This window comes from Meleagris gallopavo, chromosome Z (assembly GCF_000146605.3).
Source record: "Meleagris gallopavo isolate NT-WF06-2002-E0010 breed Aviagen turkey brand Nicholas breeding stock chromosome Z, Turkey_5.1, whole genome shotgun sequence".
NCBI classification, from domain to species: domain Eukaryota; kingdom Metazoa; phylum Chordata; class Aves; order Galliformes; family Phasianidae; genus Meleagris; species Meleagris gallopavo.
In genome coordinates this window covers 17,591,655-17,599,197 of record NC_015041.2, presented here as the reverse complement: position 1 = coordinate 17,599,197, position 7,543 = coordinate 17,591,655, and the positions used below count along the sequence as shown (strand labels likewise).

At 47.5% G+C, this 7,543-nt stretch overlaps 2 protein-coding genes across 2 annotated transcripts in view; both read right to left on the bottom strand.

Annotated features, from left to right (window-relative positions):
• Positions 1 to 7,543, bottom strand: part of LOC104914906 (zinc finger SWIM domain-containing protein 6-like) — a 537,827-nt gene that overhangs the window by 277,154 nt on the left and 253,130 nt on the right. The gene's annotated exons all lie outside the window — the stretch shown is intronic.
• Positions 1 to 7,543, bottom strand: part of LOC104914911 (zinc finger SWIM domain-containing protein 6-like) — a 490,619-nt gene that overhangs the window by 259,418 nt on the left and 223,658 nt on the right. The gene's annotated exons all lie outside the window — the stretch shown is intronic.

Sequence of the window (7,543 nt, the reverse complement as noted above, 5' to 3'; positions counted from 1 at the left end):
GGGGGATGAGCTGCTGGAGAGGAGCTCTGCAGAGAGGGACCTGGGCGTCCTGGTGGACGACAGGTTGGCCATGAGCCAGCAGTGTGCCCTCGTGGCCAAAAAGGGACCAATGGCATTCTGGGGTGCATTAAGAAGAGCGTGTCCAGCAGGTTGAGGGAGGTGATCCTCCCCCTCTACTCTGCCCTGGTAAGGCCTCATCTGGAGTACTGTGTCCAGTTCTGGGCTCCCAGTACAAAAAGACAGGGATCTCTTGGAAAGAGTCCAGCGGAGGGCCACAAAGATGGTGAAGTGCCTGGAGCATCTCCCCTATGAAGAAAGGCTAAGTAAACTGGGTCTGTTTAGCCTTGAGAAAAGAAGACTGAGAGGGGACCTGATCCAGGTTTATAAATATCTGAGGTGTGGCGGCCATAGTGGTGAGGCCAGTCTCTTTTCAGTGGTACGTGGAGACAGGACGAGGGGAAACGGACTTAAGCTGCAGCATAGGAAGTTTCGCACGAATGTGCGTAAGAACTTCTTCACGGTGAGGGTGACGGAGCACTGGAACCCCAGGGAGGTTGTGGAGTCTCCTTCTCTGGAGATATTCAAGTCTCGCCTGGACGCCTACCTGTGCGACCTGGTGTAGGGAACCTGCTTTGGCAGGGGGGTTGGTCTCGATGATCTCTAGAGGTCCCTTCCAACCCCTACAATTCCGTGATTCTGTGATTCTGTGAAGTTAGGAAGGCAAAAGCCCAACTTGAACTCAGATTGACCACTGCAGTAAAAGAGAAATAACAATCCTTTTACAAATATATCAGTGGTAAGAGAAGAACCAAGGAAAATGTCCGTCCTTTACTTGATGCAATGGGGAATGTGACCACTGAGGATAAGCAGAAGGCTGAGGTCCTCAACGCCTTCTTTACATCTGCCTTTAATAGGAAGATCAATTATCCTTAGGGCACTTTACACTCTGATCTGGAAGTCTGGGATGCTATACAGAATACACTCCTGGTGATTCAGGTGGAGATGGTTAGAAAGCTCCTCCTCTATCAGGGCTGTCACAAGTCCATGGGACGGACGGGCTCCATCCTAGGCTGCTGAGGGAGCTGGTGGGGGTGATTGCTGAGCTGCTCTTGGCCATCTACCAGTGTTTCTGTTATCTGGAGAGGTCCCAGAGGATTGGAGGCTTGCCGATGTGACTCCCATCTACAAGAGGGGACATAAGGAGGATCCGGGGAACTACAGGCCTGTCAGTGTGATGTTTGTATCAGGGAAAGTTATGGAGCAAATCATCTTGGGTGAGATCACACAACATGTGTGTGGCATCCAGGGGATCAGGCCCAGCCAGCACGGGTTCATGAATGGCAGGTCGTGCTTGATCAACTTTATCTCCTTCTGTGACTGGTGACCAGACTGGTAGACAAGGGAAAGGCTGTTGCTGTAGTCAGCAAAGCCTTTGACATGGTCTCTCACAGTATTCTGCTAGGGAAACTGGCTGCCCATGGCCTGGACAGGTAAACCCTTCTTTGGGTAAGGAACTGGCTAGAGGGCTGTGCCCAGCGGGTAGTGGTTAACGGAGTTAAGTCCAGCTGATGACTCATTACAAGTGGTGTCCCCCAGGAGTCAGTACTGGAGCCCATCTTGTTCAGTATCTTTACTGATGACCTAGATGAGGGGATTGAGTGTACCCTCGTAAGTTTGCAGATGACACCAAGCTGGGATGTAGTATTGATCTGCCTGAGGGTAGGGAGGCCCTTCAGAGGGATCTGGATAAGCTGGATCGCTGGGCTGAGGTGAATGGGATGAACTTCAACAAGGCCAAGTTCTGGGTCCTGCACTTTGGCCACAACAACCCCATGCAGTGCTATGGGCTTGGGGATGACTGTGAAGAGGAAAGGGACCTGGGGTGTTGGTCGATGCTCAGCTGAATATGAGCCAACAGTGTGCCCAGGTGGCCAAGAAGGCCAATGCCATCCTGGCCTACATTAGAAATAGTGTGGCCATCAGGAGCAGCGAGGTAATCATCCCCCTGTACTCAGCACTGGTGAGTAGTTTTCACTACAAGAAAGACACTGAGGCTCTGGAGCATGACCAGAGAAGGGCAACTAAACTGGTGAGGGGTCTGGAGCACAAGTCTTGTGAGGAACAGCTGAGGGAGCTGGGGTTGTTTAGTCTGGAGAAGAGAAGGCTCAGGGGAGACCTCATTGTACTCTACAACTTCCTGAAGGGAGATTGTGATGAGGAGGGGTTTGGCCTCTTCTCCCAGGCAACAAACAGGACCTGAGGAAATGGCCGCAAGTTGTGGCAAAGGAGATTTAGATTAGACATAAGGAAGAACTTTTTTTCTCAGAGAGTGGTCAGGCACTGGAATGGTTGCCCAGGGAGGTGGTGGAGTCGCCGTCCCTGGCAGTGTTCAAGAGTTGTCTGGATGAGGAGCTACGTGATACGGTTTAGTAGCTTGTGGTAACAATGGTAATGGGAGGATGGTTGGACTCTTATAGATCTTTGCCAACCTTGTGATTCTATGATTCTATGACCATGTGCTGCTTGGACATGGGTGAGGAAGCTGTCCCTTTCATCTTCAGATAAAATGCAAACCAGCAATTACCCAAATCCAAATCCACTCCTGGCAGTGTTTTTGTTCTTGTGCTTGCAGACAGGAGTTGTGTACAGCATGCCACAGCCATGTTCACAGCTAGATCCTCACCAGCACAAAGAATTTCTCTAGGCTGACTTTTTTTATATTCAGGTTGCCTAATTAACTTGCTTGCTTCTAAGAGCATAAGACAAACCTTAAATCAGATAAAAATCCTCTCTGATTGTTCTAATTTGGGGCACAGTCCATGCTAGCAAGCACTTCGTTATTGATCTTCCTAGAACTCTTCTGGCATATTTCTAGGATGAGAGGCTGCCTAGAGTACCAGGGCAGGTTCGAGTTGTATAGCAATTTGTTCTCAGAAAGCGTGTTGAGGTATTGGAACAGGCTGCACAAGGAAATGGTGGAGTCACAGTCCCTTGAGGTGCTTCAGAAATATGTAGGTGTAGCACTGAGAGACATGGTAGTAGGAGTGACAGTGCTGGGAGGATGATTGGACTAGATGATCTTAGTGGTCTTTTCGAACATTAAAGGTTCTATGAGTTTGTGATTCCAAAGTGATGTTCCTGCACACACAACTTTTGGCGAGCCAAAGCCTATTAAGCACAGGACAAGTTAGCATTCCCCTCTTCGTTGACAGGTTTTTATTTGTTTTTTGTTTTTATAGGATGTGTTAGATTCTGCCAGAAGTCATGGAGCACTGCTCTCCAAAACAAAGTTATTTTTACTGATGTGTTTAGCCTCCCAGCACAGTGCTGGAGCTGTAGTTATGGCACAGTATTGCCACCAAATATAGACCCTGATATCCCCCAGGTTATCCAGACATTCCTTTAATTTACTCTATGTTAGCTCCTATGGAATAAAACATTTGTTGCCATCACTGTCAGTAATAACATATGAATAAAATTTGATTTATAGATGATGTAGCTAGTAATTTTGTATAGAAAACAGTTTGTGTACAGCATCCAAATTCAAATTCTCAGCTGTGAAAAGCTGTAAGAAGCCACAGGCTGCAACGCAATGACACGTGCTTGTAGTCTTCACTCAGTGGATGCCCATTCTATTCAATGATCATTTAATAGTGACCTCATTGCAGCACTTCAGTACCTAAAGGGAGCCTACAGAGAGGAGGGGAATCAACTCTTTGAAAGGGTAGATGTCTGCAGGACAAGGGGAAATGGTTTTAATTTGAGGGAGAGGAGATTTAGGTTGGATGTCAGGTGGAAATTCTTTACAGAGAGAGTTGTGAGGCTCACCAGGCTGCCCAGAGAGGTTGTGGATGCCCCATCCCTGGAGGTATTCAAGGCCAGACTGGACGGGGCCCTGGGCAGCCTGGTCTGGTATTAAATGGGGAGGTTGGTGGCCCTGCATGTGGCAGGGGGTTGGAGATTCATGATCCTTGAGGTCTCTTCCAACCCTGGCCATTCTGTGATTCTATGATTCTGTGATTTAAACTTTCATGTTTGTATATTTTTAAATTGGAGATTTTAATCATGCTATTAGTGAGGTTGGTTCTTTTTTAACATAATGTTTTCAGTGATGGGACAGATCGAAAGGAAAAAATCAGGTGATGTAACGATGATATTTGGGGATAGGCTGGCTAAGTGTATTGGCTCTGTTTTTCTCACTATGTTAATTAAGGTGCTTTCTTCTTGTTGTTGTTTGTTTGTTTTGTTTTTGTTAATGACTGTAATGGTGTTACACACTAAGTAGTTGAATTCTCTTTCCTGGTATGGATTGAGTGGAGATCAACCTGCATGTAAGTGATATACTCTGGAAAGGTGTGTTACTACAAGTTTTCGTTTGAGAAGCACAGAAGAACTAGATTTTATATAATAGAGGTATGTCTGTATCATTGTATATGTGTTTTTAAAGATATAGTTTATTATATATGTATGTATAAGGGTGTATATATTATGTTATGAACACATCTACACACATTATATAGTCATATATTATATGTGTATTTAAGTGTATATATACTATATCCACATTACAAATATTTCAAATGTACACTTATAATGCATGTGCATATATATTAACGTATGCATATTTTTAATGTGTATGTATATAAGTAAAACTATGACACTACCTTTATTAAATGTCATTAAGCTCATTTTTCATACTCACAATCACTGCTTCTGCTTCTACTGCAGCCATTTTTTGCCTTATTTTTGGAGCAGCTTCCTTCAACCTTGCTTAGCACCAATGTCAGCTGCACAGAACAGCTTTTCATGGCAATGACCTGAAAATTTTATTACTGTTACTTGAGATGGGGAACTTTACCTATAAACTCATCTATCTGAATAGATCTGGGAAGAATTTATAAACCAAGTAAATCCCTGTTGCAGTACCTCAAAAGCTCTGCAGTTGGCACAAACTTCTTATTTACTCTGTGCAACTCCTCAGCAGACGTCCATGGAGGGATAGGGACTAGGGACATTTCCACGCCCAGTGTATATGCAGGACAGTGCCTTCGTCTCATCACGCACCATGGTGAATGTGTAGCTACCCCACGGAGAATCAGCTGTTTCAGCAGCGTTATCACCAGCACTGCACACTTTTTTTCCACCAGCAGTAAGATCCTGAGAGTGCAAACCAAGTGGTGTACTTTTGTTGCCAGTGCCACAGGCACACCCAGCAAGGCCTGAGCTTGCTGCAGCTGCACCGCACTAGTTGTCGCAGCAGAGCTTCACGAGCAGCACGGACGATGTTAGGGAAAGCAGTGCTGGGTAGCGTCTGCTCTGTGAGATTGGTATGCAGATAACTGCCAGTGCTCACCCAGTGACTCCTGGTCTGCTTACAGTACGCAACCTCAGCAGGTTTCCAATGCTGAGGGTGCTCTGGGGAGCAGCTCCTGCCTGCATCCTGCTGCTACCTTCTTGCTCACTATGACCCTGGATAGTGTCCACCTCTGAAAGCTTTTGAGGCACAGCCTCACCCAGAGCAGGGCAGTGCTCAAGACCTTTTGGTGAGGCAGCGAAGCTAGGAAAGTGTGGACCATCTGTACGGTGGCAAGCATGGTTTCCCACATGGTGCAGAGCAGAGGACACCCAGTGACACTCTGCTCCAGTGCCATTCACATCTCCTTATTCCTGAGTGGTGAGTGCAGGGGGGGCTCAAAGGGCTACTTGACCTGGCTGCTGGGAAAACTGAGCTGCTGCAAGCTACCTCTCCTACAATTTCAGTGTGCCCGACCTCCCTCATGCTTGGGCTTCCTCCTGCGCAGGGCACAGCTGCCTCCTCCTGATGTCTGCCCCTGCTACATACAGCTGGGCATTAATCATTTACCTGCTGCCTGCGCGCCGGCCATTACTGCTGTCCCATCTGCCCAATGCTTGGCAACACCTTTGCTCCTCAAGCATGCTGAAGGCTAGGCTGTGTTCTCCCTTGGTGGGGCTCCAAAAGGAGAAGCAGTGGCAGCTGTTGCTGACATCAGATGTGCTGGAGCTGCCAGCTTGCATCTGGCAATTGTCACCAATACTTTTTTCCCCACTAATGACTTGAAATGCTTTGTGCTTGGAAGTCTCCAGGTGACCTACTTACTTTTATTGTTATGCTTCACAGTTCCCCATTTTGTTTTAGCCAGAGCAGCCCTATCAGGCATGGGAAAACACGACACATAGATATTACAACACACGCACAATATTAGTGGCTTGCTGAGCTATATGGCTGTATCCCTTGGACAAGTTAGGACTTAGGAGATGTGAGGCTCCCCAGCCTCTGCCTGAGCAGAGACATGCTGATTTCTCCTGTCTGCTTGTCGTTCTTCTTGGTTGATATCTTACAAAAAAGGTTTTAAACAAAGAAATCAAAGAAAGTTTCCAGTTTCTGAACACTAAAGGGTGGAGGGGGGAATGGGGATTGTTTAATTCTGTTTTGTGATTTTCCTGTCCTAAGTGACACAAGTGGTATTGCTCAATGGACTGTCAGATTTCTACATAACCCTTTTGGCCAAACCCAATAATCTCATTATGGTGCCTTCCCAAAAGTGCCAGGATTTCCTCACTCAGCATAATCGCAAAGGCAGCATGAAGCAAACCCCAACCTCATGGTGTCCTCCCTGCTGATCTTCATCCTAATCAGCTGCTCAGCGATCTGAGTTTCTGTAAGATGTGTTAGGAGCTGTGTTTCTCCATCGCTGTCTCCCCACCTGCTTTCTAGCTCTTTCGACATCTCTGCACTCACAACACGCAGCTTTCTGTGCTGCCTTCTGCCACTTCTGTCTCTGTGTTTGAGCTCCTTGGTTCCGCCAGGACAGAGGCCCTCTGCACTTAAACACTGCTTAGTTCACACCACCAGCCCACACACTCTTTTCTGCATATTGTAAAACGTGTTTGGACGTTTTCTTCAATTTTGCCCTCATACCCTCTCCCTGCTCCTTGGTTTCAGACTCCAGTTACTGCCTCCGTGTTGATAACCTCAGAAGCATCATTTGCAGCTTTCTGTGGGCTGAAGTGACAGAAAGGCCAAAGAAGCATCCTATTACATTCCAGGAATCTCCCATCACCCCAATTTTGTCTTTACATCTGTAGATGGGGTCACTGGGAGCTTCATCTTCATTCAAAACGACTTCGGCGAGAGATCTGTGGTACCCACAGTCCTAAGGGGATGGAAGGGGACCTGAAGTACTGAACAGTACTGAACAGCCGAGCAGTTTAGCTTTGTTTTATTTTATTCTCTTTTTTGTTATAAAAGGAACGACTCCATCTACCAGGTTTTGCCTTCGCGACTCTCATCTCGTATCGCTCACTGACCACAAAGGACTCGCGCAGCCATTCCGACTCGCGAACAGCAGCTGTCCGGGGAAGGCTCGCACACCGCGGCGACGCTCCGACAGAACACCGGCGTTAACCTCGCCCGGCTCGCACAACCTGCCCGCCCCGGCTCGGGTGCGGTGGGCGCTGACTCAGTGCTGCGCCACGGGAAGGAGCGCGGGGCGTGGCCGGTGGGCGTGGCCCGGCGGTGGGC